The sequence below is a fragment of the Octodon degus genome, unplaced genomic scaffold (assembly GCF_000260255.1).
Source record: "Octodon degus isolate 3935 unplaced genomic scaffold, OctDeg1.0 scaffold00224, whole genome shotgun sequence".
Lineage (NCBI taxonomy): Eukaryota > Metazoa > Chordata > Mammalia > Rodentia > Octodontidae > Octodon > Octodon degus.
This window is the reverse complement of record NW_004524800.1, coordinates 1,623,573-1,651,054: the sequence shown is the minus strand read 5'-3', so window position 1 is coordinate 1,651,054 and position 27,482 is coordinate 1,623,573. Positions and strand designations below refer to the sequence as shown.

The following is a 27,482-nucleotide window of genomic DNA, read 5'->3' as shown; positions in this document are numbered from 1 at the left end:
ATGGGGCATGTCAGTAATCTCAGCACTCCAGATGGCTCATGCAGGAGGATCATCATTAGTTCGAGGTCAGTTTGGCTACATGATGAATTATTGCAAGGACAGCTTGAGCTACATAGAGATACTGTTTCAATAAACAAAAAAGAATTGCATTTCTAATTTGATATATTTTAAAAATTAAAACGTAAAATTTTATCAAAATTATTTATTCTATTTATCTAAAAGATGATCACATAATATTTCTTATTTTCTGTAGATACATGTTGTATTTGCGGTTCAGTGTTAAGTCAAACTGGCATCATTAAAACAAAGCCAACCATCACCATAACCAATTTGGCAATATCTGCACTACTACTAAAAGGAGTCCTACACATTTATCCATTATGACCTGAAACCTTTCTATGTGCTTATTTCCAACAATGAAAAACCATTAATCTACATTTTTTCGTAAATTCATCTACTCTAGAAATCCTCCTGTTTTCAGCCTCCCAAGCGCTGGGATCACAGGTGCATGCTACCACGTGCATCTCACTCACTGTCTCATCACCCCCCAGGGGCAGGGACGGCATTTGCAGTGGGGGAATTGAACCCAGGTCCCTGCATCTGCCTAAGCAGGCACTTTAATTTCTGAACTATCTGGCTGGCCCCAGAGTTCATATTAGAATTATGAAAATTTTCTAGACATCGTAGTAGTGATAACCATCACCACAATATAGTGCTCTCAATGACACTTTATTGAATCTTAGAATGTGTTAAAATAGAAGTTTTGTAGTGCAAGTATCTTGCTAAATAGAAATTAGGTATAATATAATGTGAATAAAAAGATTCTTTGAGCATTATTGAAACTAAGGAACTCCAAAAAGAAGTCACTAGTATTTTTCAAACATATAAGGACATCTTTGATTTTATGAAAGAAATAACAAATGTGTCATAAAAATATTTTTAGAATAATGTAAAGAAATAAGAATAAAAACAAGGGGCCGGGAGATCGCCCAATAGAATAAGTGCTTCCCTGGCAAGTGCAAGGGCCTGAGTTCAATCTCTGGTTCTGCAAAAAAAAGAAAGAAAGAAAGAAAGAAAGAAAGAAAGAAAGAAAGAAAGAAAGAGGAAGAAAGAAATAGAAAAGAGCAAAGAAAAGGATAAAGAAAAGCAAAGTATGCTAAAAGTTTTGCTTAAAAATTGGAAGGAAGTACTAGCCCGCATCTGTACTGCTCTTCCAGAAAATGAAAGGAATGAATACATTACAGAAGAGATGAATCCTGTATAGCTTTAATAAGGGATTAGAACGAAAGAGATAGGCAGCATAATGAAAATCATTTAGTAAAAGCAAAAATGTATACTATTAAACATAAGATTACAAACAGAAATAAAGTTTGCAATACAAAATTAGTAATATATAGACTACTAAAACAGTTTTTTTGAATTACAAAATTCAACAAAACAAAGGAAAGAAATGAGAAAATGACTCATCATTAAAAACAAATTTGCATATGATTATATTCCTAGAAGGAGATCCGTTAATATGTAAAAAAAGTAACCATTCTAACCTAAATTTTAAAAGTAATGATACAAGAGAAGAGCAAGTTTAAAGTAAGGAGGGAAGGAATGCAGAAGATAATGTTAATCTCTTGATGTGCAGTAAAAGTCCTTATATAATTTAACTCATGAGAAATTACAGTTAAGAATCGTACTGGCAAACAAGTAATGGAAGAGCAATGAATAAAATTATTTTTGATAATTTAATGAAAAAAGAATGGGATACAAAGGTTAAAGATGTAGCACAAAACAAGGTGACAAATTCAACTAAATGAACATTCAAATATGTGTTGATTGTTTAATTGCCTCTACTATAAACTAAAGATTTTCAAGTTGTTTTCTTAAAAAGTACAAGATTGTTTTTCCATAGTAGTATCTAACTAAAACAGGAAATAAATTAGAAAAGTAATAAATCAATCAATCAATAAATAGATATATACCAGGTAAGTACTAAAAATAGATATAGACAAAATGAATTTTAACACAGTAAACATCAACAGAGATAAAATTAAATCTCAATAAAAGAAAAATCAACTAAATACTTAAAAATTATGTACTTTTATTTATACATTCAACACATTTTGTGCAATTAAAGCAGAAATTTAGCATAAAGAAAAATTACAAATTTAAAAACTATAATATGGGAGATATTTGAAAAGAATTTTCTCAGATACCAATAAATCAAATAAGTAAGTTAAACATTTAAGTTACCAAATGAGTGCAGACATTTGAAAGAAAGCATATTCTACATTGAAATGTAGAAAAAAAAACACATTTGAAATTTATACAAATACATGAAATACATCTTAATAATTTTTAAAATCATATTGCAGGAAATATGCCAGCACCCCACTATTCAAAAAATTAAGAAATAAACTTCTGAAAAGTGATTCCTAAATTGTATACAACTAGAAACTAAGTAAAAAAATCCCTCAACATATCTTTGGTGAGGAAACATGAAGATTTTTCAAAAATTGAATTAAAAATAATAGATAATAAAAACTATAAGTGAGAGATTCAGAGCACATTGTATTAAGAAAGTAATATTTTTTTTGGCCAAACAAGGGAATGAACTCAGGACCTTGCACTTGCCAGGGAAGTGCTTATTCTACTGAGCCATCTCCCCTGCCCCAAAAATAATATATTTGAAATGCAGAGCAAAGTATTCCAATATACAACCAAGACAACAATGAAATCAACCCAAATCAAGTGAATGACTTAACTTATTATATTTCGTTTTTATACTTTTCTCCTGGAGAGTTAAGACCAAGGTAAAGCAGGACCTATGCAACAAGAGTTGTAGCTGTTGGGTCTGATAAAGTCAGTGAAATCCCCTCAGGATTTATCCTGAGATCCTGTACCTCAGATTGTAGAACCTTTATCAGTGTCACTGAAGATGGTAATCTGTAATAGTAGTTTCATGCTTGGCGTGCCTGTCATTCTGGTCTTCTGAATACGGGCTGCTGGTCATGACATGCCAGTTGCTGCAGTGCTGTCTCTCAGGTAGATGATTGTTCGAAAAGAAGCGGGTGGTGAATGAAGGCAAGAAACAGGAAAAGGAATACTGTGGAACTGTTCGGCTTCAAGGTTGTATATGGTTAGATTTTTGGACTTATGTGTAAACATAAGAAGTATATAATTCTTTATGCCTGTATTTCAAAATATATTCTAATTTTTAAATTATTTTTCATCATATTTTGTAAGGACTTAAAGTTCAACATATCAATACTTGATGAAAAATACCTGTTCCATGTTATGTCTAGGATGTCTGATATTCAGATAGATAGTGAGGGTAAGCTTAACATCCTAGGTTGTATGGTAATAACAATAAGCTTCTCTTCTGGAGGGTTAACAACCTAAGTTTGCAGACCAAAATTAGAGAAAAAGGAGGGTCGCAAGGAAAGCCAACATTTTTGGCTGTAGCCTTCCAGGGTTAATTAAGACTCAGGACACATGAGAACTTGTAGTGTAATGTCACATAACTCAGTAGTGTCACAAATTTTCTAATCAAGGAGATTATGGGGCCAAAAAGGAAAGTGATCAATGATGTAGAGTGTGCCTAAGAAGAGTCACATGGAGAGAAAACAATCTCTCAGGCTTTCACAGAGATCACATTGTCCAAGCAATGGCCGTGACTCATCCACATGGCTGAAACTGACAAAGGATCTACAGTCTGAGGTACAGGATCTCTGGATAAATCCTGAGGAGATTCCACTAACCTTATCAGACCCAAAAGCTACAACTCTTGTTGCCTAGATCTTGCTTTCTCTTGGTCTTAAGCATCCAGCAGAAAAGTATAAAAATGAAATATAAGAAGTAAAGCGGGGAACTACCCACTCATGCCCGCCCTCCTATTCCTCTCTCGGGACAGGAGCTTTCTTTCTCTCAATAAATATATTCTGCTCATAAAAAAAGAAGTAAAGCCATGCTGTTATGTTGAGCTGTAGGGGGCTCAGGTCAACAATTTCTGACAATACCAGTGAAGTGGAAGACCCAATACTATTATGGACTCTTGGACTCTTTTAGAATATTTTGCTGAGTTTGCACACCTATAATATTCAAATAACAGAACGAGAAAAAGGGGGATACAGATGAATGTCCATTTTGTATCTGTGTATTCAAATTGGTTAGGATAGATATATAGTTACATTATCTTAATTAATAGAGGGATTTGTTCTAATGGTGTTTGTAAATAGGATATCATGTCTGAATCTTGTACAGCAATTAACCACTAGGAAGAATGTATGCAATGTGTTAGTTCTTGAAACTGTCCTACCAATTTGGTTTGAAACTGCCTCATTGCTAATTGTTTCTCAATAAAATTATGAAAAAAAAATCAATTGAATGAGTTATTAAACATAATTTAAAATAAATTAAAATAGCAATAGAAGTTATGAATAGGGAAAAAACTAATAATTTCAAAAAGCAAAGACAAATTTTAAAAATTAAGTTAAAAAAATTACAATGTTTGACACATAATAAAAAAGATCAAAGAAAAGAAAATAACTTGGGCTGTGGTGATAACTTACACATCTAAGTGCCTGCCTGGAAGGTGTAGAGACCTGGGATTGATCCCCTGTATCTCATGGGGTGTGGACATGTGGGCCATGTGCCATAAGGGCCAACAAAACCAATCTTTTTTTTTGTTTGTTTTGTTTTGTTTTTGGTGGAACCGGGGATTGAACTCAGACCCTTGCACTTGCCAGGGAAGTGCTTATTCCACTGAGCCATCTCCCCGGCCCCAACAAAACCAATCTTGTTGGTAGAAGCCTGTAATCCCCGTGCTTGGGACTCTGAGACAGGAAGATCACTACAAGTTTGGGCTGCATAGCAAGACCTTGTACAAATAAATATATAAGTTAATTAATTAACTAATTAAATATTTTAAAGAATTACAAAAAAATTTTAAAAACTATAAGAAAGAATTGCTACACTACTGAGGCAGGAAATTAGCATGTGTCAAAACACTTGAAGAAGTGAGTATAACCTATGTTTACAACATTTCCCAGATCCCTTTGCCTGAAAGGAATTAGAGAATTATAGAGTGGTACTTCAGTTAACACACTTAATTTGTTTCATAATTTTGGGGGAGATGGCTTGGTTTTTGTTTGTGGGGGAAAAGTAAATGCTGTGGTCTATCACCTAGTGTGGTGTTGATGGAGTAGAGCAAAATTTTGCCTAATGCTTATGGTTAAAGAACCAAACTGTTAGGGCCAGCCAAATAGCTCAGCGGATTAAACCACCTGCAAGCAAGCACAGGGAAAGAAGGTTCAAGCCCCAGGCCTACGGTGCCGGCCCCACCCCCGGGAAGTGGGAAGTGCTGAGATGGCAATTAAGACTTGACATAGTGGCATGCGCCTGTAATCCCATCTCTTGGGAAGTTGTAAACAGGCAGATCATTAGGAGTAATTGTTTGCATACAGAAGTGTTCCTGAGCTGCGATATTACTGTATCTTCAATTCTTCTCAGGAGTACTACAGGTTTTGATTGGTCAGCCTAGACCTGACATCAGCCTTAGGAGTTGGAAAACAAAAGATAATGGCCCTTAACCTCATGGCCACTGTATTTTCTTGTTAACAGTGACTTATGTTCTCTCTGTAATGACCCAATCTTTCTTGTTAATACTTACTCTGAAAAGCATATTCTTTCCTTTGTTTTAATAAAAGTAAAGCCCTAGTAGCATTTGCATTTTTTTGTTCAATTATTTGTTCATGACAAGAAGAAACTAGAAAGAATCTAGACAATTTCCCCACTAAGTTAAAAACCTAGTAAAACATTTTGATGAGCCAGTCAGTAGCAAAAGTCCTTTGGGCAAAAATTGGTTTTTCTTACTCTAAGGTCTACGGTTGAGAAGGACTGGTTTAGCTTTTATTTTTCCCTTTCCTTTTGTCTTTCCACTAAGAATGCTCTGATCTTCTTTCCCAGAACAGGTTTTCATCATTGGAGAGCTTAAATCACTTTTTTTAAGAAGCACCAAATTAGAGTGGCAAAATAAATGGAAATGGAAACTGAAGAACCCAGGAAACTTTCTCCTGGCTTTGACAACAGTTTTCTAGAGTGTCACAACAGGTTGTCTGGGGGATAAAGAGGACATAGCTTACTCTTTGTTCAAGGAGCTCATTTAGGCATCTTGGAAAGCTTCATCTTTCTCTCTAAAGAGTTGGGTGACCAATGGTATGGAGAGTTCTAACAAAAAATAAATAAGATGGAACTAGTGTTGTTTAACTAGAGGTGTTTGGCTTATAGTATGTGAGTCTCGCAAGAAAAAACCTCAGAACTCAGTGAGTCTGAATCTTTCTGCTTGGGATGCCAGCTGAAGAAAACATAGATCTAATTTTCTTTCTTTATAGCTCCCATAACACACCATAGGAAACACTCTATATATTTCAGCCACTTCACCATTAGGCTTTATCTTTAAAAATTTCGAAGAATTTGATCCTGAATATACCTAGTTGAAGTACCAGGGAATCCACCATTCTGTCTATTATTTGGGTTCAATATGTGCTGGGAAATGGCAAGTGATGGGTATAAAATGACAGCCTAAATTTTGATATTGCTCTTCAATTAGATCATTTTTGCAAAATTCAAAGAAAATGAGAAAAAAATCCTTATATTCAGGGTTTCATGGTTTCTTATCCTTGTAAAGGTCCAAGAATCATGGCACTTAAAGAAGCCTCTAACAAAGAAATGATGATCCTCTCTTCATATGCCCAACTGTCTCTCAGGGATACATGGTTGTCTCCCAATAGTTTCCATCAGTGGTTTGCACTTCAAGGAGCTGAAGTATTTTGAAATATAGCCCAATTTTAGGGCATGGCCTTTTCTGTGTTCAACAATTCAAATCTGGATAAGGATGAAAGAAGAAGGGCTGAGGAAAAAAAAAGACAAACCACAATTACATCTACAGAAATGGGCAATGCTTTAAGTATCCAAGTTATCTAAGAAAAACTCAAAGCCAATCAGGCAAAATGTTTCTTCATTAAATGCAAAGAAATGACATTAGGCTGCAACCATGCCAAGCGAATTCTCAGACCCTGCATTGTATGTCAGGTGACCAATGTGCCTGACTTATGACACTGGAGGATTGTCTATTATAACTTTTAGAGATAGGGTAGGCCAGAAAAATTCATCAGCTCCTGCTCTGATGAAGAAAACTGGAGCAATTTGCAACGCCCCTATCCACATATATCACTGTTTCTTGTGAGATATATGGGTGATCCTGGATTTCATAAGTTTATAATACTGATTATTTTGGAGTTAGTTTATAAATTCATTTTCTTTTCTGTGTGTGTGTGTGTGTGTGTGTGTGTGTGTGTGTGTGTGTGCATTTTAGGGAAAGGTCTACAGGGTGTTTGGGGTTTCACTACTTGATCAGACTCATAGTAATCCAGCTGTCTACAGGCGCCCAACTGCTGGGGTTACAGGCGTGCACCACCATGCCCAGTCTCAGTTGCTGTCTTAGTGTGCCTTGGGGACAGGGCCAGCATGGCAGGCCCAGGGATCGAAACCCAGCCCCTGTGCCATAAATTCATTTTTTATAAAATCTTTCATTAGATCTATAGCCATAACTGAAGTTGGAGAGTCTTTATTAGGGGTTCTTTAATCCTGCTTGTGTATGTCAACTCAAAAGCCAAATATGATTTTAATGGTTCTTTTGTATCCTATGCCTTTTCTAGAAAGACATTTACTTGGAAAATAGCTAAAATTTCTCCATTTCTGGCAAAGGCTGCCACGTTTTACCTGTTGGCACTATGTCAGACCAAGCATGTAGACACTGCCAAGGTTACCATAAAGACTTATCTTCTGCTCTTCTAAATGGTACATTTTGTAGAACTGTAAAAGGGGTTATAGAGTCAGTGGCCTGGTATGTCAAGACTCTGAGGAGGTGTGGTTCACTGATAGAAGTATCTTTGTCCAAGTAGCTGTTCAAAATGCAGATTAGGGGGATCAGGGAGATAGCTCAGTAGAATCAGTATTTCCCTGGCAAGCGCAGGGGCCTGAGTTCAATCTCCAGTTCCACCCAAAAAAGAAAGAAGAAAGAAACAAAGAAAGAAAGAAACAATGGAAGAAAGAAACAAAGAAACAAAGAAAGAAGAAAGAGAAAACGAAAAAACAAAATACAGATTATACTTTGGGATCACAAGTTATTAACACCATAACCACTTTTCCCAGGGAATCTTGACTCATAAAGCAAAGCTCATAACACTTATTTAGATATTGATAGGACACTGTAGCAGTTTGGAAAGAAAGGGGCTTTGATAACTCGTAAAAAAAAAGCACAAATTATGCAATTGTCAGAGACACTTGATTTCCCAAATAGTTTGCTGTCATTTGTATGAGGTAGTCTTCTTATAGTATCAGGTTGTGGAGTGCTGAGGACACTTAATAAAGACTCACATTAGGTTCTTTTGTTTTTTGTAATTTGTTTGGTTTTTTATTTTCTTTTTAAGGAGAGTGTAAATTACAATTAAAACAAAAAATTACGTTACAAATTTTCACTTAAGGTAATACAAATTTCACAGTACTTCTTGTAATAGATCGTGTTGTCTTCCAACCAGTTATTCATATTACCAGATATATGAATGCAAAATTGGAAGAAGAAAGAAAAAAGAAATAAATGTACAAGAAATTAAGGAAAGAAAAAGCCCAAAAAATTGAAAAAGGAGATGAAACAAATTAAAGCATTAACTGCTTCTTTCCAGAGACCAGCAGAAATGCACAGCACAGTTGTCCAAACCATCCTGCTTACATACATAGATAAATCTCTTCCCCCACTCCCTCTCTTGTCCTTCTCAACCCAGTAACTCTTTCCCTTTGCATGAGCTCATTCCCATTTACCATTATCTATTGTATTCTTCAGATTCCATTTCTTTCTTTCAGGTTCTTGTTAAGGAAACAATATAATGTTTGCATATGTAGGTGTGATTTATTTCACTTAAGAGTAAGATACATAGTTACATTCTCTTAATGAATAGAGGGATTTGTTCTAATGGTGTCTGTAAATAGGATATTATGTCCGCATCTTGTACAGCAATTAACCACTAGGAAGAATGTTTGCAATGTGTTAATTATTGAAACTGTCCTACTAATTTGGTTTGAAACTGTCTCATTGCTATTTGCTTCTCAATAAAATTATAGAGAAAAAAAGAGTATGTTCTCTAGTTGTGCCTATTCACTGAAAAAAGACTCAAATTTACCCTGTTTTATAACTCAATAGTATTCCATTGTGTAAAAATACCACATCTTCCTTATCCATTCTTCAGTTAAAGGACATCTGGATTGTTTCCCGGATTTAGCTATAACATACTATGTTTATTTAATTTTCATGTTTTATGATGTTTTTGTAAATTTTTGGCAATAATTTCCAGTTTAATTGCACTGTGGTCAGATAGCATGCATGGGATAATTTCAGTTCCTCTGCATTTAACTAAGAGAGCTCTGTGTGCTAGTATATGGTCTATTTGGAGAATGTTGTGTATGCACTTGTAAGAACATGCATTCTGTTGTTGCTGGGTGAAACACTATGTAAAGGTATACCAGCTCAATTTCTTCACAATTTTTGTTTACTTCTGTTATTTCTTTGTGGATTTTTTTTTGCCTAGTGGATCTGTCTCTTTATGACAGTGGCATGTTAAAGTTCCCCATTACCATTACATTATTGCTCATTTGATTTTCCTTTTTTTTTTTTAAGTACTGGCGATTGAACTCCAGACATTGCACTTCCCAGGCAAGTGCTTATTCTACTGACCTATCTTCCTGGCCGGTGATTTTTCATGTTTATTAAAATTTGTCTTATGTAGGGGTCCAATCCCAGGCCCTGCCCCCAGGGCACACTGAGATTGTGATTGAGACTGAGCATGGTATTGCGCACCTGTAATCCCAGCTCTTGTGAGGCTGAAAATGGGAGGATCACCATGAGACCAATTTGTGTAGTGAGACCCTATAGACCCTGTATTAAATACATTAGAAAATAAATAAATACAATCTGTTACATGTACATGAGTACTTCTACACTGGGTGCATATATATTTATAATTGTTATCTCTTCATCTTGTCATGTTTTTCATTAACAACTATGTAGTGAACTTCATCTCTTCGGAGAGTTTTGATGTGAAGTTGACTTTGTCAGTAAACAGGATAGCTACCCCTGTTTTTTCTGATTTCGTGTGTCAAGGAGGATAGCTTTGCATCCTTTGACTTTTAGTCTGTTAATTTCCTTTTGAGTTAAATATGTTTCTTGTATGCAGCACATTGTTGGATTTTATTTCCTAATCCCCTCCATTAGTCCATCTCTTCAGTTTGGTGAATTGAGGTTGTTTCCACTAATGGTTATAACTGATACATATTGCATTATCTTTGTCGTGTTATTTTTCTGCTATAGATTCCATACTTTTTCCCTCTTTCTAATTACCTGCTTTGTTTGATGATTCCTTTCTGTTGTTCTTGAAGCTGTAATCACTTCTGTGTTTTTCTGGAACATCTGTCAGCACTCTTTCTAGATTTGGTTTGGTGGTCATGAATTTCTTCAATTATTCTTTGTTATGGAAGTTTCTTATTTTGTCATTGAATTTGATAGGAAGTTTTTCAGGGTACATCACTCTGGGTTGGAAGTTATTTTCTTTCAGGACTTGAAATACTTTACTCCAAGCTCTTCTTGTTTTGATGGTTTGTGTTGACAAATCTGCCATGATTGTGAAGGGCTTCCATTGTAAGTGATCTGTTTTTTCTCTCTAGCAGCCTTTAGTGTTCTTTAGCTGAATTTCTGAACACTTGATTATCATATGTCTTGGTGTAGATTGACTGTGATTGTGGCTTTGTGGGTTCCTATATGCCACATTTATCTGTATGTCAGGTTTTTTTTCTCATGTTTGGATTTTTTTATGCTAGTACTTCTGCAAATAGTCCTTTTTTGCCATTTGTGCTATCTCCTGCTGCTTCACTGACACTCATTATTCTCACATTATTTTTCCTTCCATTATCTTGTAGCTGCTGATTTTTTATTTCCTGGTTACTTGTTAGTTTTAAAAGATCTTTACTTTCATGTTTATTAGCTGCACTGCTGTCTTCAAGGTCTGAAAGTCTATCTTTAGTTTCATTCAATGGTTTTCCCAGAGTTCAATGGAGTTCCAAATTTCTGCAATATCTGTTTGAATCTATTTCTTTTTTTGTTTGCTTAAATCTATTTCATGCATTCTATTTTCTGTATTGTTTATTCAGTGTTATTTTTGTATTCCCCTCTTTTTCATCTCTGCCTTCTTTAGCTGTGCTTAGCAATTATTTATAATTGTTGTCCTTTCTTTTTTGACCTGAGAGATGTTTCTGATGTTATGTCTTCTACCTAAAATGATAGACTTGTTCTTTACCTCAGGAGTCATCATTTCAGAGACAGCAGATGTGTGATTTCCAAGTTCTTGTATGACTTTGTCTCATGGATTTGTTCTGGGTAATCCACAGGATTGAGATTCTCTTTTCCTCCTGGGTTTTGGGATTTTTGTAGGTTCCTGTATTCACCCAGAGTCCTGCAAGCTGCTCAGAGTCTGCCAAAGTTTTTAAATGGCTCCAAAAAACTCTGTGCCTGCTTGCACTTGGCCCACAGTTCACAGCTCTCCTGTGTCCCACAAGTCACTCAGAATCCTCCTGAATTCTTAAAAATTTGTGCTGGTACCAGCAGCAGTTCCATACCTGTGTCCTGGGGACAATTGAAGGTCAAAGCTTACCAGTCTTGCAGACTTCTCAGAGGCTGCCAAAGTTCTCAAATGGGGCCAAGAAACATCCATGGATGTGCACACTGGGTCCAGATATTCCAGCTCTCCTGGATCTGACAGGCCACTCAGTATCCTTCTAAGCTCTTAAAAATTGGAATAGCACCAGCAAAAGCTCCATGACTGTTCTGGAGGCTAAGGAAGGTCAGACAGAGCTTAGCAGAACTCTGCAGGCTGTCCAAAGTTTGCCAAAGTTCTTCACACCTTAGGTTCTTGTCCTAAACAAAGAACTGGACAAAACAAGAGCAAAGCATAGCTAGAAGACTTTTATATTTAGTAAAGTTTGAAAAAAACAAACTCTTAAGTATAAGTGTTGGCCCATGTAATGTATGAAAAGAAATCTACTCCAGGGTGTAAGAGTGGATCACAGTGAAAAGAAGCACATTGATCATGAGGGTAATGGTGTCTATCTGTATCTCCAACTCTCAGGTTGAGGTCAGGTCTAGTCCATTTATCAAAACCCTGCTTGAGTTTCCCTCTCATTGACTCCAAAAAACTAATGAATTTTAAATGAAGAGTCCTCCTCCACTGAGTTCTAAGCAATATTTGTGCCAAAGGACAGAAAAAATGATTGGAGATATGTAGATAGAAAAGTTAATACTGGTGAAATGTCAGAGAGAAGTGGCACAGTCTGAAGAAATTGTAGGGTATGCCCACTCAGACAGGCATAGAAAAAGAAGCAATGAGAAACTACAGAGATTATTGTGGATGAAAATAATTGAGATTGTGGAATCACTTCCAATGTTGAATGAAACTCCACACACTTAAGTAATCCTCCTGTATCCTCCCCTTGTCCAAAACAATTTAAAAAGCCTTACTGTAAGACAGAGAGAATAAACTTTTAGCTAGACATATCCACAGGACAAGTGAAATTACTCAGAGCTATGCCTACAGAGGTAGTAAGAAACAGCCCTGACAAACTTTCTGGAAATGAAAGCCCTTTCAATTACATGTTTTTAGCACATAAAGTTTACATTCCTTGTAGGAAATTCAGATAATGCATCTTTATTACTTTATTTTGCTGCATTTCCCTTCATTCTATCTCTTGCTATCCATTTCTTCCCTCCTTTACTTGTTTTTATACATGTTTGCAATACATAATTTTTTCATTCCTTGTGTGGAGTTGCTGTACATACATATCACACATTTATTCTGTTGTTTTTCATTTATTTTATCTCTCCTCTCTCATCCTTATCTACCTCTTGATCCACTTAGAGTTCTTTCTCTTACTGTCTAGAATTTAATTTAAATAAAAATAGAATACCCTTCTCTGACAAAACTAAACAAAAAAGGGGATACAAGTGAGCGACCATTTTGTCTCTTGATCTTAACTATCCAGCAGAAAAGTATAAAAACAAAATATAAAAAGTAAAGCCACATTGATATGTTGAGCTGTAAAAGGCTCAAGTCAACAACTTCTACATTTGCCAGTCCTATGGAAAACCCACTAGTGTTATGGGTTTTTTTGCAGTACTGGGTTGTTGTTTTTTAAGACTAAAAAAGTTTATTTTTAATTTTTTAAAAAAAAATAATTTTAAAGGGGCTGGGGAGATGGCTTAGTGGAATAAGCACTTCCCTGGCAAACACAAGGGCCTGAGTTCAATCCCGGGTTCCCCCAAAAAAAAAAAAAAAATAATAATAATAATAATAATAATAATTTTTTTCGAAACAAATAGCAATGAGACAGTTTCAAAAACAATTAGTAGGACAGTTTCAAAAATTAACACATTGCATATTGTTGTCTTAGTGGTTATTCATTCAACAAGATGCAAACATGATATCTTGTCCACAAACACTATTAGAACAAATCTTTCTACTCATTTAATTAAGACAAAGTAACTGTATATCTATCCTATTTTGAATATACAGAGACAAAATGGTCGTTCACTTGTATCCCCTTTTTTTGTTTAGTTTTGTCAGAGAAGGGTATTCCATTTTTATTTAAATATTGTAGGTGCTTGAAATCAGCAAGATATTCCAATATAGTCCAGTGGTCCATAACACTAGTGGGTTTTCCATAGGACTGGCTATGTCAGAAGTTGTTGACTTGAGCCTTTTACAGCTCAACATATCAATGTGGCTTTACTTTTTATATTTTGTTTTTATACTTTTCTGCTGGATAGTTAAGATCAAGCTAAAGCAAGACCTATACAACAAGAAATGTAACTTGTGTATCTGATAAGGTCAGTCAAATCCTTTCAGAATTTATCCTCAAACCCTGTACCACAGTTTGTAGATCCTTTGTGAGTGTCAGCCATGTGGATGAGTCATGGCCATTGCTTGACCAGTTTGCTCTCTGTGAAAGCCTGAGGGAATGCTTTCTCTCCATGTGACTCTTCTTAGGCACACTCTACATCATCGATCACTTTCTTCTATGGCCCTATAATCTCCTTGATCAGAAAATTTCAGACACAAATGAGTTACATGATGGTACAGTACAGGTTTTCCTATGTCCTGAGTCTTCATAGTACTGGGGATAAACTCAGGACCTTGTGCTTCCCAGGCAAGTGCTTATTCTACTGTGCTATCTCCCAGCCCTAGAGTCTTCTAAATATGCTGTGATCCCATTCACTGATTCCTGTGCAACAGGGTACTATTCCAAAATTCCTTGACCATCCCTATGACTTTAAGAATTTTTCTATTTGTCTTTGAGCAACACAAGTGTTTCTTTTTGAACTTTACTTCTTGGATCCATCTGGATTTTGGTTTAGTAGATAATGAAAGATATGTGTCATAGCATTCCTTATCCGGTATGTGGATAGCCAATGTTTCTGATGCCATTTATTAAAGAGACTATCTTTTCTCCTGTGGAATTTTTTGCACTTTTTCACAAAGATCAAATAGCTGACTATGCTTAGGGTGTTTTTGCTTCCTTTATTCTGTTCCGTTTATCCTCATATATTTTTGTTCCATGATCATTCTGTTTTTATCATTGTAACTTTGTCATATCACTTCAAGTCTGGGATTGTGATACCTCTCACTTTGAATTTTCTTTATCTTAGATTGCTTTTGCTAATGTGACCTTTGAAGCTTCATATAAATTTTAAAATTCTATTCTTCATTTTTGGGAAAAGTGTTGATGGTATTTTGGGGGAATTATATTAATTCTGTATATCAATTTTAAAAGGATAACTATTTTGTCTATATTGGTTCTGCCTATTCAGAAACAGGTGATTTCTCTCTCTCTCTCTCTCTCTCTCTCTCTCTCTCTCTCTCTCTCTCTCTCTCTCTCTCGTTTTTATAAATCCACATTCCTTTTTTTTGTTTTGCAATAACAGCGATTGAACTCAAAAGCACAAAAAGAGAGGGGAATCAAAATATTCTTTGGGCAACTAGTAGCTTCATCCTCAGGCTAATTTCTAAATATTTAAGTATTCTTATGGCTATTAAGAATGATATTCCTTCCACAAGTGACGCCTAGCCACCAGTAACTGTCACGGTCATTATGCATGTCCACAACACACTAGAACTTTGTGCGATATCCTATCCTCAAATGGTTACAAGTGTTGGTCATTTTCTTGCCGTTCCAGTATTTATCTTATGTTTTATTCTTAGTACTTCTTTGCTATCATGAAAACTTTTTCTTAGTTCAATTGTTTGAAACATTTAATTTTCTGAATATTGCTTAATCTTAATTTTTGTTCTAAAATCTATACTGTATCTTTGACTTCAAATTTATTCAAAAGACATTGTATGATATCTTCTCCTAGTATTAGAAACTTTAAAAAGTATATTTCCATTTTCTGTTGACTTTTAAAAAAAGAGGTTTGTACCTATGTTATTTGCTTATTATTTCTTGCCTATATCTTGTAATATGAGAAACTACTTTGGCAGTAGCAATACACAATGTACTAACCATTGTTCCTCTCCTAAGATCTTGTTTTGAGATTTTGTACCATTGTTTTTGTTTCTTTTATTTTAAAATAAAAATAACTGATGTCAAAAAAAGAATGATACTCTTGCTTAAATTCTTTCTGAATATGTTCATTTTTGCATACCAGTACATTATTAATTTTTGTGTATTGCTTTTGTCTCCTGCTACATTGCCAAATTTGGTTATTAATTGTAAGCACCTTTGGTGAATTGCTTGGGTCTTCTGTGTAAAAGATCATAAGATCTGAACATAATGAGAGTTTGAATTCTTTCATATATAAATATAATTTTAGTTTTTGTTGGCTAATTTCTCTGCTAATGTATTTATTTATTTATTTATTGTTTTTGTGGGACCAAGGATCAAACTCAAGACCTTGCACTTACCGAGAAGGTACTTATATCCATCAGCTATATCCCTGGAGCCACTGCTAATTTTTTTAATATTATGCACAAGAAATTGCAATAGTGGAGCTACTTTTGTTATTCCTGATTTTATTGAGAAAACTTTCAATTTTCCCTATTTAATATTATGTTTTCAGTATCTTTACAATAACTGGACTTCATCATATTGATGTAAGGTCTTTATATAACTATTTCCTTGACATTTTGAAAATAATATTTTTTTGTTAAAGGCCCTTTTCTCTAACTACTGAAATAATCATAATCGTGTGATTTTTAGTTTTTGCTTCTGTTTACTTGAGGTATTGCATTTATTTTTTTCTGTACATTGACCTATCTTGTAATCCCAAAGATTAAAAACTTCTTGCTAATGATTTACGAACTTTCTTTTGACTTGTTTTACTTTATCAGTAACTTGTCGAATAGTTATTGCATTTATAGTATTAAAGGGATTGGTCTTTTTTTTTGTACCAGGAATCAAATTCACAACCTTGTGCTTGCCTGGAAGGCACCATGCCACTGAGCTATATCAGTGGCTCATATTTTTCTCCTTGATTGGATGCTTCACTGGTTTTTGAATAAATTTAGTGGTAGTATCCAGGAATGATTTTGGAACTACTTTTTCCATTTCAATCTCATTAAATTTCATTAACAGTATTGGTATTAGAACTTTCCTGGTGTTTTAAAGCATCCAATAGTAAAACTACATGCATGTGGGCTTTTCCTAGTCACTTTTAAAAATTATTCCTTTAAATTCATTGATCATTACTGGATTTCAGGGTTTTTAAAGTCTTGATTCCATTATGATAATTCATATCTACCTAAGAAAGTGTCTACTTCTTCTGAATTCTCCAACTTATTGAGGTACAGGTTTATGAAGGAATTGTTAATAATTTTTCCTGGCTTGGTAGAAGGGCCACAGTTAATGGCAGTGGAAATCAACAAAGAGCAAAGCATGGAACAGCAGGAGCTACCTCTCTCTTTTCCTTATATTATAAGCAGATTCCCTGGGGTGGGAGTATAGAACTCACACAATGTTCATGCCCTCAACTTGCATAGGATGTGGATACTTAAAAAGTAAGAGCCTTGGCTCCCTGCTGAGTCACTTAATTAAAATTCTAAATTTCTCAAGTTGACACAATGTATTAACCAGTACAGAGGAAGTTCATTTTACCTTAAATTACTCAAAATTAAGCTATTTGTTCAGTGGTGGTGACTCTATTTACAAACGATGTGCCATACTCCATGTTGCCTGAAGAATGCTTAATCCTAGTCAAAGTCCTAAAGGCTTGCCAGTTAGCTCAGTTGTATAAGCACCTGCAAGGGGAAATCTAGTCAGGCATGGGGGACTGTAGTTTGATCCCCAGCTTTGTATGCTACACCAGACCCGCTCTTAAGACAGCCTGAGCCAGGAAAAAAATAAATAAATAAAAAATAATAAAAAAAATCTTTCGTAGTCAAAGTCCTACTTCACTATATACGCTTAATTTTTATCCGTATGGCTTGTCACCCCCACTCTATGTCAGATCCTTCAACTACCTAGCTGTCATACTCATAACCTTATAAAATAAAATATTTTCTACATTTCTTCCCTCTGATTAGGTATCCTTAACTGTTATTGGGGGAAAGACAAGTAGAAACTGAATCTAGCTGCTTTGTTGAAAGTGGCTGATGTAGGGCAGATGGCAATGAGGGACATTTTTTTAATTTTTTACTTTTGTGTGTGTGTGTGTGTGTGTGTTTTAGGGAAGGGTCTACAGAGTATTCAGTGTCTCACAACTAGATCAGACTCTCAGTGATCCATCTGTTTACAGCCTCCAAAGAGCTGGGATTACAGGTGCGCGTCACCATGCACGCTTTCAATTGCTGTCTCGGTGCGCCCCGGGAGTGGGGCTGGCGCAGCAGGCCCAAGGATCAAACCTGGCCAGCCCCCTGCACCTGCTTGCAGGCACTTTAATCTGCTGAGCTATTTGGCTGCCCCTCAATGAAGGACTTTATACAGAGAGCTAATATACGGTACAGTGGACCAAAGTCATGTTGCACTTTAGCAGATATGTACTGTCTTTAAAAGACTGGGCTAGTGGACCATACTAAAAGCACATTTGTTATAGGCTCCATCTGCACAGCCATTTTGTTTTTGCAGCCCTTAGAAAAGGAGAAACTAAGTTTACCAGAGATTAAGAATGTATGGCCCAAACATAAGAATCAGAATAAAAAGACAAATTGGGGAAGGAACCAAGGTTAGACATTGTTTTTAAGGGATTAAAATATTATATAGCCAGTTGGATCTTAGACCTGACTGTTACAGAGGTTAACTGTAAGTCTGATGTTTCTTTTATTGTGCCAAGATAGTTTTCATGTGATGTTAATTATTAATCTAAATACAAGTTTAATTTATTAGTACACAGTTCCCTCTAGCTTGAACTGTGAGAAGTTGGAGACTTCTGCAGTTTTGAAGCACTATTCCACGTAAGGAATTTAAAGACTCTTGTTAAGCTTCTATAACTGTTACTGTGGTTGTTATCGTCATTGAATTATAATAGTGTCAACTACATATGTGCTTGGAAATAGGTGGCAGGGATAAGTGGCTGGGTGTGGTGGCACATGCCTGTGAGAATCACTGTGAATTCAAGGCCTGGGAGGGCTACAAAATGAGTTCAAGGCAAGGCTGACCTGTATAGCAAAAATCTGTCTCAAAAAGACACAATACAACATAACTTTTGATTGTCTAAGCTCACTTTAAGTAACCAAAAATGTAACAATGAAAAACATGAGAAATTGTCTTAGCAGAATATAGAAACTTTGCCTTTTAATTTAGCTTTATAAATTTTTTTATTTTTTTATTTTTAAAGAGAATACAAACTAAAACAGAAAAAATTACAAGTGATAGATTTTCACTTAACAAAGTAATATGAATTTCACATTATTTGTTATAATACATAGTGTTCTCTTCCAACCAGTTTTTCATATTACCAGATATATGCATGTAAATTTGGAAAAAGAAAGAAAATAAGAAATTTATAAGAAATTAATAAGAGGAAAAAGTACAAACAATTAAAAAAGGAGACTAAACAAGAGCATCTCTTAAAAAGAAAATTGCTTTAGACAGGAAATTTAACCTTTTAATTATAATTAAGTTAGGAGTATTGTAATAATTTTAATAGCTTTTGAGGTGTGGCACTACAATTATCTATGAAAAAATGACAAGTTCCTCATCACAGGGGAAAGCTGAACAAATTTGGTCCATGTAGCTGCTTTTCGGCTACAGAAAGGTTTTCTCCAAGTTTCCAAATCCAAGTTGCTATATACAAACAGTAAGAGATGTTTAATTTATAAAACTAATGTTTATATTATTTTATTTATCTAACAACATGGTTGGAACCACTTCACCAACTTTAAAATATCTTTATTCTCACCAAGAGATTTAAATTAGTCTACTGTTAAGCTTTGTGAATCTCAAGCATTTTGAGCTAATATCATGTGTTTACACCTATCTATAAAAAATGTATGTAGAACTTTTGGAGGGTTCTATATGAAAGTAAACACAGAAAGGCATATATATTAATCTTAGTCACACATAGCATTTATGATAACAAACTTTATCTCCCATCAACCCACATCTGGCAATATTTCGAGTTTAATTATACTGAATAGATAGTTCTTCACAGAAAATTCAAAAGAGAAGTATATAAGGGGGGAAGGGAAAGAAAAAATTGTTCATATATATATATATATATATATATATATAATGCAGTATCTATGAGTGTTTTAACTGATTATTGACACAAATTAAACAGGCAAAGGAGCACACATACATAGACAGCTACATTTAAATGAAAGGGTACTCAGATGTAATGGCCAAGTTGAACTATAATGACTTGTTTAAAGTTATAGGTTTGTAACAACAAACAAACTAGACAGAACTGTGCCTGTAAGTCATCAATTAACAGAAATTTGTTGTAATTAATGAACAGCTAGAAGAACCAAAATGGAAAAGAGAAAAATTTCATCCCAACTCTAAGCAAGAGGTTGTGAGAATTATTTGGCTGTATGTTTTCCAATTACACCTCAGATGGTTGTACAGATATAATAGAGCAGGGCAACACTGGAGAGGAGAATTGAAATAGCAGCTCCTGATTTGATAAGAATAATACTTACCCCCTGTCAGAGGGTGGTCACTGGTTCAGCTGTCTTTCTCTGATCTTTTCTTTCCTTCTAGTTGGCTTCCTCTATTTCAGTTATAAAAGACTTCAGTGGCAATTTGGACTAGGAATTTTAGAAAAATGTCAGGGTCAAATTACTTCCTTTGCAATTTTCTCCTTATGGCCAGTACAAATTGCATTAGAGATTTCTCTTTAAGAATTATTTGTCTTTTTACGTGTCTGGGGATAGAAGAGTAAATTTGGTTACAGCCTCCTGAAGTCAAGAGTTGATAAATAGAAATAGCTAAAAGACATATATTCCCTCTTAATCCTTGCACAGTGCATGTCTGGAAATGTTTACACACCATCTCTTCCTCATTATCATCAAGGAACCAGTGGGATTTGGGGGGACAGCGTGACTCTCTATGGGAAATAGTCTTTGAGATTTGTGTCTAAAAGTATGGTATAATTCCAGTGAGTTTTCCTGTGTATGGGACTTGTTTTTCTCTAACTGCTTTTAAAATTCAGTTCTTGTTTTGGATATCTGGAATTTTGATTATCATGTGCTATTAAAAGGCTTTTTTCTGGGGCTGGGGAGAGGGCTCAGTGGAATAAGTGCATCCCTGGCAAGCACAAGTGTCTGAGTTCAATCCCCGGTTCTGGAGAAAATAAAAAAGAAAGGCTTTTTTCTGATGATAGCTATTTCTGGTATTATTTTAAGAAACATGTTGTTTTATATGACATATTTCTGTTTACTGATTTTTACCCATTCCAATTAATTTTAAATTGATCTCCTTTGCCTCATGTAGGAGCTCTTGGATCCTCTTTTGATGTTCAGTAGTTTCAAGGAGTCTCTCACTAATTGATTATATATCACTACACTGTCTTCTAGTTCTCACACTCTGGACTCACAAGGATAACTTTCATTGCCTATATAGAATATTTATTCTCCTGTATTTCTATGTAGTCAGATTATATGGACTCTAATTATTTTCTGTGCCTGTTGTGTATGTTTTGAATCATTTTTCTCAGCTCTTCTAGTTTCTCATTCGTGTCTTCTGTAGATACACTGCTTGTTTTATTTAGCCCCAAAACTTATTATTTGTATTTTCTATGAGCTTGCCAAATGCATTATTGATCAGTTTTGTTGTATTCTTGATATTACATTGAATGATCCAGATATGCAGCTTTTGACTTTGTCCCCTTCAAAGCTGCATTAATCAATTCTGGGATAGTTAGAAGATCATGGAGGCACTTAGTTATCATGTCTTCCCATGTTTCTACTTTTTGTTTGCTTCTTTGTGTTGGTGCATGCACGTTGAATGTAGCATAAATCTTTTTTTTTTCCAGTAAGGAGATAGCTTTGTTAATGCCTACTTGTTAATGCTGCTCTCTTGGGGTGACTATCTATTGGTCCATTCCTCTGCTCTAGGATGGAATAATCTCCATTTATTCAAGATGGAAATTTGCAGTGTATTTTGCTGAATACTAAGCTTTCCAGCAATGGACCACAATATTTTAATGATCCCTATATAATACATATATTGACATCCCAGCAAGCCAAATTAATAGCAATAACTATGTCATTTTGACTATAGGAATAAAATCAACATCAATGATAGCATCAAATGCAAACTGAATATTGACAACCTCTAAGAACAAAGTACCACTGATAATCATAAAAAGATATCATTATAGTAGGAACACTAAGACAAGCCAATATTGATAAATGATTGACTTACTTTAAGTGTCTATTGAATGTAATAATATGACCTCTATCAAAAATATACAACAGTAGCAAAATAAAGTTGACTAGATATCAAGAGATTTATGGAGCTCAGTTGTTAATACTAGTTAAAGTACAGGGTTGCGAGAACTGGTGAATAAACAAAAAGTGAAATTTGAAAAATTAGGATATAAGAAAAGAAAACAATGAGGTAGGGTTTCTAATTGACGAGTAAAGCAGCTGCCTCTCAGCCTCTGCCCTGAAGGGCTGGATGGGTGAGTCTGGAGCTATGACTGGAGTGGAACAGTGGCCTGGGTAGCCAGAGGCAGCGACGCCTCCCCTTCCTCGCCCCTGCACCGCACAGCTCTGATGAGCCTGCAGGCTTGCTGGCTGCTGCTGAGTCTGGCATCCATGATATGGATGCTGCGAGGCCAGCTCTCGTGCTCCCAGTACATGAACAAGCTCTGGCAGCAGGAAGGAGCCTCATCAGTGGTATGTGTGCAACAGAGAGAAATTATGTGAATCACTCCAGGCTGTCTTTGTTCAAAGTTACCTCAATCAAGGGACACAAGTCTTTTTAAACAACAGCATTGAAAAGTCAGGCTGGCTATTTATCCAACTATATCATTCTTTTGTGTCATCGGTTTTAACCTGTTTATATCTAGAACATCTATCAATTGGTTGCTAAGAAAATGCTCATTGATTGTGTTTGCACCAGATCAACTTCACAGACTGTTTAAAATTAATCCTGACTGGAAAACCCATAGACATCTTGATTTAGGTGCTGGAGATGGAGAGTTCACAAAAATCATGAGTCCTCATTTTGAAGAAATCTATGCCACAGAGCTTTCAGAAACTATGATATGGCAGCTTCAGAAGAAGAAATACAGAGTGCTTGGTATCAGTGAATGGCAGAATACAGGGTTGCAATATGATGTCATCAGTTGCTTGAATTTGCTGGACCGTTGCAATGAGCCCCAGACTCTATTGAAGGACAACAGAAACGTCTTGGATCCCACAAGAAGCAGGATGGTGCTGGCCCTGGTACTACCCTTTCAGCCCTACGTGGAGAACGTAGGTGGCAAGTGGGAAAAACCATCAAAAATTTTGGAGATGAAAGGACAAATTTGGGAAGAAAAGTGATCACCCTGCCCAAGGTGTTCAGGAAGGCTGGCTTTGCCATTGAAGCTCTCACCAGACTGCTGTACCTGTGCGATGGTGACATGTATTATGACTACTATGTGCTGGATGACGCAGTCTTTGTGCTCAAGGTGGTGTAGCTGCGGCAGACCCGAGTCCTCAGAGGCCGCACCTCAGAGTGGGTTTGCCACGCAGTCACATGATGGGAGGACCACTGGGACAGCCACTCTAAGTGTCCTGTAGGAATTTAAAAAGCCAAACTGCTAATTAATTCTTTGTAGTGTGTAAAAGGAGTGATTTTGAAAATGGAAACCCAGGTCTTTGTGGATTTTTATCAACTCATTACACAGAGTCACGCTCCAATGCAGGTCACACTTCAATTATGATGGAAGATAATTTTATGCTTAATTGCAGTAGGAGCTCACTCCCAAAGCAGTAGTCATGGCTTCATGGGATCAATTCTTGGATTGTTTTTAGTAAAATGAAGACTGGCAATAAAGTTACCCACTCAGTTCCAAATATTGGTCATAAGACAGAGCCACTGTCATGTTTAGAAACTTTCTGTTATTATTCAAGAAAATGTTTTTAATCATGCTAATAAACTTTTTCAGAGGCGAAAAAACAAGAAGAGTTAAAAAGACAATATAGGTAACAAGAAAGAATGAAAGAAACCAGTTGAAAAAAGATAAAGAACAAAATCAGGAAATTAAATAAAGCTTAAAACAAAAGAAGTGGAAAGATTAAAATAAATAAGATAAGAGAAATAACAACAGGGTAAAGAAAATCCAACCTCCCAAAAATGATGAAGTAAACACATCTAATATGAAATTTAAAAGAGCAAGAAAAAGTAAAAAAAAAAAAAAAGCCCTGCATTATTTAATGACTGTTCCTTTTTCCCTAATATCTGCAGCCTTGGTTGGGCCTAGCCATGTCACAATTTTCTATCTCTAGCCTTAGGGCCTATGTGTTTTTGTGGTCCCCTCCCTGCAATGGCGGTATGCTGTGTCTGTTCTCCCTAGGTCATGTTTACTATAAAATCCAAGGGATATTCATGTTCATATCATTAGATGGGTGTTATGTCTTTTGTCTATGTATGCTCCCAAAATCTTATGCAGTCTTAGGCAGGGTTTTTTAGAGATGGCTGTATCTACAGTGTGTGATACCAAGATTAATGGTGTGTGATTATTGAATTAACCAACTGATTGTTTTATCATAGTCTTTGATGTGCATAATGAGAATGCCTTCCATGGATATGAGTGCTCTCTTCCTTGATGGTATGTAGCCTAGATAGAATATAAGAGACAGAAGACTTATGTCAGAGCTTTCTACTTTAATATTGTTACTTTGCTGCCTTCTGTCTTCCATGGACTGTATATCTTCTGTGATGTCTTTCTTCCACCCACCTTACCTTGGAGCCTGCCAGTTATGAACTGAAATCTCTACAAACTGTGATCTATAATAAGTATTTCCTTCTTTAAATTTGGGTTTCAGGTATTTTGTTTCAACAATGAAAAATTACCTAAGAAAATGAAGAATGAGATTAGCTTTATGGTTTCTATGGGATGTAGGCCACAGGGCTGGGGTTTTTATGAACTTCTGGATTTAATCTTTGGGGTCATTGGATCTGGTTTCTTCCTTCTCTCCTCAGGTGTTGTACAGAAAATATGTTGCTTGGTTAATCCTCATCTCTGTGGTCATGTACCATGCAGAAAAAAATGTAGGGCCAGCTTGGAGTTACTGGGTAGTTGTAGCCTTTTGTCAGAAGGTGCCATGCATCTAGCAGCAATCTGCTTGCTCATGTGGGAAATCAGTGTTGCTAGTCTTGTTGGTCTGCTTGCTTCCATCTCCATTGTTAGAAAAGGGAAGATCACACTAGGCAAACTCAAACTGAAATAGAAGTTGCACTGAGAACATTCTAAACAGTGTGTGTGTGTGTGTGTGTGTGTGTGTGTGTGTGTGTTTTTTTCCTTTTTTTTGTATATATATATATATATATATATATATATATATATATATATATATATATATATATATCTTGGTGCTTTGTTGTAGATACTGTCATCGAAAGCAATGCCAAGTTAACTCTAACCGGAAATTATTTATGAAATATTTCAATAAAGGTTTCTACTAGGATATTAATTGATTTTAAACTTTGTATAGCTTTCAATAGTCTTCCATTTCACTTTGTATATTTCTCATTCCTTTTTATGAGCCCTATGAATGACCTAATCTCATCTGAATCACTGGATTCCAAATCTAAAAATAATACCATCAAATCTCATCTCGTCAAGCCGGCCAAATAGCTCAGCAGATTAACGCACCTTCAGGCAGGCACAGGGGCCAGGGTTTGATCCCCAGGCCTGCTGTCAGTCCCACCCCCGGGGAGTGCTGAGATGGAGATTGAGACTGGGTGTGGTGGTGCACTCCTGCAATGCCAGCTTTTGGGAGTCTGTAAGCAGGCAGATCACTGCGAGTCCAATTTAGTAGTGAGACCCTGAACACCCAGTAGACCCTTCCCTAAATATTACAAAACAAAGCCATCTCTTTTCTTTGATTCATTTGCTGTTACCTGTTTCTTATTCTTTTCTTCTTTCTGAACGATGTTCTATTTTTATTCTTCCTATCTCCTTCCCTCAGCCTCTACATCCAACTCTGATATAATTAGCACTATTTCATTGCTTTATTGAGCAAATTAAAAAATGTGATGTTATTAAAACTGGATTTTAATTATAGGATTTAATTAGACAGTATGTATTTTGCTCAGAAAATTCTAAGCTGTAGTTGTTCTCTCCATGCAATGTGGTGACCATGACTGATCCTCTTCCATTGAGTGTGCTGGCTATGTGAATATACAGAAACAACAATGAAGACATAGTTTCATCAAAAGAGACATACACTAATGATAGGGAACTTAAAAAGCAGCAGAGTTTTTGTTCTCTGATTTTCAGCTCTTAGTACAAAAAAGCAGAAACGTGAGAAAACAAAAACTCTTAACTCCTGTAAAGCCAAATTCACAAGCTTTGAAATGAGAAAAAATTTTGAGCGATGAATTGAAATACCACTTGCCTAACAAGTGCAAGGTCCTGAGTTCAATCCCTAGTACCACAATAAAGAAAAGAATATAGAAACACCGAATGTTTAAAACATTAAAAACACAAATAAATTCATAACGTATTCAGTGACATTGAAGAAAATGTTAATAAACAAAAGGTCTAATTAATAAAATGCTTAACTACCTTAAAGGAGACATGGAAAATTTAATTCATTTAGAAGAGTATACAGAGAGTTAGAAAATACATAGTGAAATTAAGCAGAATTCTTAGACATAAAAAAATTAATTGAATCAGTGGGCAATGGGAATGACTAATTTGAGGTCAGATTGTCAGAGCTTGAGGAAGGTTAATATAATAGGTTATATATTTACTTACACCATAAAATCAACAAGGTATTATGGATGATGGATCAAACAACTGCCGCATGAATCAAAAATACAACTATTATTATAGTTTCAGAAGGTTAGAAGTGGACAACAAAAGTATAAAACTTTTTTTGCTGAAATAATAGCAAAAAGTTACTCAAGCTTAAAAAATAATTTAATATTCAAGATATGAAGCATATAGCACATTAAATAACCTTAATTACCCAAGATACACATTATCAATACCCTAAATTAAAAACAAATAGAAAATATTAAAATTTCTTAGACAGAAACATCACGTGAGCCAGAATGGCAATACTATCAGAATGACAACTGTTTTGTCAACATAAATCTCCAAGGACAGGAAAGTTTAAAGAAAGCTCAAACCATGAATAATTTCCAACCAAGAAGTACTATAATGTTCAAAATTATCATACAGTATTTGGAAAGAAATAAAGACTTTTCACAACAACAACAACAAAAATCTAAGGGAATTTGTGAACCAGAAATAAGCATGGCTGTAAATACTCGAAGAAATATGAGTAAAATCAGAATCAAAAAAGTGTCCAAAGGAAAAATTTGCATCTAACTATGAAAGAAGATAAACAAATGTTATAAATAAAGCATTCAGCATTGCAGAAATGACACAATATCTGGATTCAGTAAATACATTTTAATAACAACACTTAATCTCAGTATTCTTAAATTGCGTAACAAAAGACAAAAAAAGTATATTGGATAAAAAAAACCTCAATTACATGTTGCCTGTGGTAGACACACAGCATACACAAACACATAAACTGAAAGTGAAAGAATGGAAGATAATACTCCATCCAGGCTGGGTGTGGTGGCACATGTCTCTAATCTTAGCACTTGGGAGGCTGAGGCCAAGGATCCATGCAAGTTCGAGATGAACCTGGGTTACAAAGTGAGCTCAAGGCCGCCTTGTAATGCATAGTGAGACCCTGACTCAAACACACACACACACA

At 35.4% G+C, this 27,482-nt stretch overlaps 1 pseudogene; it reads left to right on the top strand.

Annotated features, from left to right (window-relative positions):
• On the top strand, positions 1–23,215 carry LOC101573424 (annotated as a pseudogene).
• The last annotated feature ends 4,267 nt before the right edge of the window (positions 23,216–27,482 follow it).